Source organism: Struthio camelus, chromosome 31 (genome assembly GCF_040807025.1).
Source record: "Struthio camelus isolate bStrCam1 chromosome 31, bStrCam1.hap1, whole genome shotgun sequence".
NCBI classification, from domain to species: domain Eukaryota; kingdom Metazoa; phylum Chordata; class Aves; order Struthioniformes; family Struthionidae; genus Struthio; species Struthio camelus.
The window spans coordinates 135,001-137,500 of record NC_090972.1 but is presented as its reverse complement, the minus strand read 5'-3'; the positions used below and the strand labels follow the sequence as shown (position 1 = coordinate 137,500).

The following is a 2,500-nucleotide window of genomic DNA, read 5'->3' as shown; positions in this document are numbered from 1 at the left end:
GCCACGCGAGGCGACGTGTCGTGCCCGAGCGGGCGGCCCAAACCACGGCTCTCCTCCCGGGCGCAGCTGCCACCCGGCGCCGGGTTACTGAGGGAAACCCCGGGCCCCGGGAGGAGGACGAGGTCGTGGCGGTGGGTGTCGGGCGCACCCCGCGGGTGGACGCTCCGCCGAGGGGCGCTGGAGCCGGCTGGCGGGTGCCGGGTTCCCCTCCGCGCCCCGCCTCGTCGCTGCCGCTGAGGCTGCCGCCGTCGCCGCGAGGCGGCGGTGGCCCGGCGGCGGGCGGCGGCGGGGGAGGCACCCCCGCGGGGATTTCAGGTCGTTTCCCTCACCCCAGGGCCAGGTACCTAGCGTCCGCGCTTCTCCTGCCTCCCCTCGGTGACCCACCCGTGTGGTCCCGTGTGCCAGCGTGCTCCTCCCGGGCGCTGCGCTGCGCGTGCCGCACCGGCCGTGCCCTGCCGGCCTTCCACGCTTCCTCCTCCCCTCCCTTCCCCCCCCCCCCCAACCGCTCCAGCCGCCCCACGCCGTGCCGTGGGGGCCGCGCTGCGAGTCGGCCGGGCCGGGGGTGGCGGGGGGCGGCGGGGGGGGGGGGGGCGCGCTGGGAGGAAGGAGGAGGGCCTCCGGCCACCGCGGCCGCCGGTAGCGGCCCCCCCGGGTAGGGATGGCCATGGGCCCCGGGCTCCGGGCCCGAGGGTTCTCGGTCGGAGAGCCGGGCGGGGGTTTAAAGACTCGGGCGGCCCGATGCGACCCGGGGGGCAGCCGGGCGTGCTGCCGGAGGGGCCGGGGGGTCGGCGCGCGCGGGCGCCGCACCCCCCCATGCCCGCCGGCGCGGCCCGTGCATGCCCCGCGGGCAGCCGGGACGGAGAGGGGTACCCTGCCCCCTCTCTCCGCGGTCTGGTCTTGGCGGAGAGACGCCGCGCGGTCGGCTTGCGCCGGCCTGCCTCGAACGCGCGACCCCGGCGCGAGCGCGTGCTCGCCGCCGGGACGGCGAGCCCCCACCGCGGGTGGTGCGGACGCCGAGCCCCAGCGCATCCCTTCTCCTCCCTGGCCGGTGCTCTCAGTCTCCCGCCGTGGCCGTCGGCGGCACCCTTCCTTCCCTCCCCCCCCCGCCCTGCCCCGGCACTCCGCCATCCGGCGCGCCTGCCTCGCTCTGCCCGACCCGGCTTCGCTGGGCGGCAGGCGGGCGGCGGGCGGGCGGGCGGGGGCGGCCCCTCCCGGTCTCCGCGTGGAGGCGGGGAGAGCGGGCGCCGTTCCCCGTCCGTCCCGCCTCGCCCGTCTGCCTGCCGCCAGGCGTCTGCCCGCGGAAGGGACGGGCGAGTGCGTGGCGTCGCTCGGGAGGCTGCGTGTGTGCAGGCGGGTGTTGGGTGCCGTCTCCGGGGCGGCGGAGCTGGAGGCTGGTGAGGCGAGCGAAGGAGCTCGGAAGCGTGCGGCTGGCGGGTCGCGGGCGCGCGGGCAGCGGGTGGCGCCGCTCCCAGCGGCGGCCGGGCTCCGACGCCGGGGCTCCGCGGGGACCCACACCCCGGTCCCTGAGGCAGGTGGCGCGGCTGGCGCGCCGCTCCCTGCTGGGCCAGGCCGAGCCGGGCGCCTGGGCCGGACTCGAAGCGAGAAAGGGGTTGTCCCAGGTCGGGAGCGAGGGCTCCCCGCCCCTCTCGTTCGGGTCTGTTCTCCCCCCCCCCCCCTTTTTTTTTCCCTCTGTGCTTGTACGGTCAGTGAGGCGTGCCCTCTCTCTCCGCTGTCCCTTGCTCAGCAGCCGGCGTCGGCGTGAGGAGGGAGGCAGAGCGGATGGGGGCCCTCAGGGGGCTGCGAAAGCTGCCCGGTCCCCCCGCGCGCGCGGTGGGGACCGAAACCGAGACAACTCTTAGCGGTGGATCACTCGGCTCGTGCGTCGATGAAGAACGCAGCTAGCTGCGAGAATTAATGTGAATTGCAGGACACATTGATCATCGACACTTCGAACGCACTTGCGGCCCCGGGTTCCTCCCGGGGCTACGCCTGTCTGAGCGTCGCTTGACGGTCAATCGTCACCCCCATTGCCGCGTTGGCGCAGCGGTGTGCCGCCCCTCGGGGGGGGGCCGGGGGGGGCGGCGGCGGCGGCGAGTCGGTGGGGGGGCGGCGGCGGCGGTGAGTCGGCGGCGGCGGCGGAGCCGGGACCACCGGTGCGTGCACCGGTGGCCCCGGTCTTCCGGCTGGCCTGCCTGCCCGGCTCCGGCCGACCGTCCGCCTCCACCGTCCGCGGCCGGCGTGCCTTGCCCTGCCCTCCCTCCCCTCCGAGCCCGGTGGCCACCGCTGCCCTGCGCGGTGTGTGCGGTGTGGCGCGGCTGGGGCGCCTCGCAGGCCCGCGCCGCCGGGGAGAGGGGGTGCCTCTCCTCCCCGTGTGGGCCCGGGCCTTCGTCCCCCTAAGTGCAGACTCGGGAAACCCCCGCTCCCGGAGCGCCCGCTGTGCGGAGTTCGTCCCGCCGGGCCCCCAGGTTCGGTCGGTCGCGGTGGCCCGGCACCTGCCGCC

At 77.6% G+C, this 2,500-nt stretch overlaps 1 non-coding gene across 1 annotated transcript; it reads left to right on the top strand.

Annotated features, from left to right (window-relative positions):
• The first annotated feature begins 1,850 nt into the window (after positions 1-1,850).
• Positions 1,851-2,003, top strand: LOC138063149 (5.8S ribosomal RNA). The gene has a single exon (XR_011136743.1). It is a non-coding gene; the product is annotated as a 5.8S ribosomal RNA (ribosomal RNA).
• Positions 2,004-2,500: the final 497 nt, after the last annotated feature.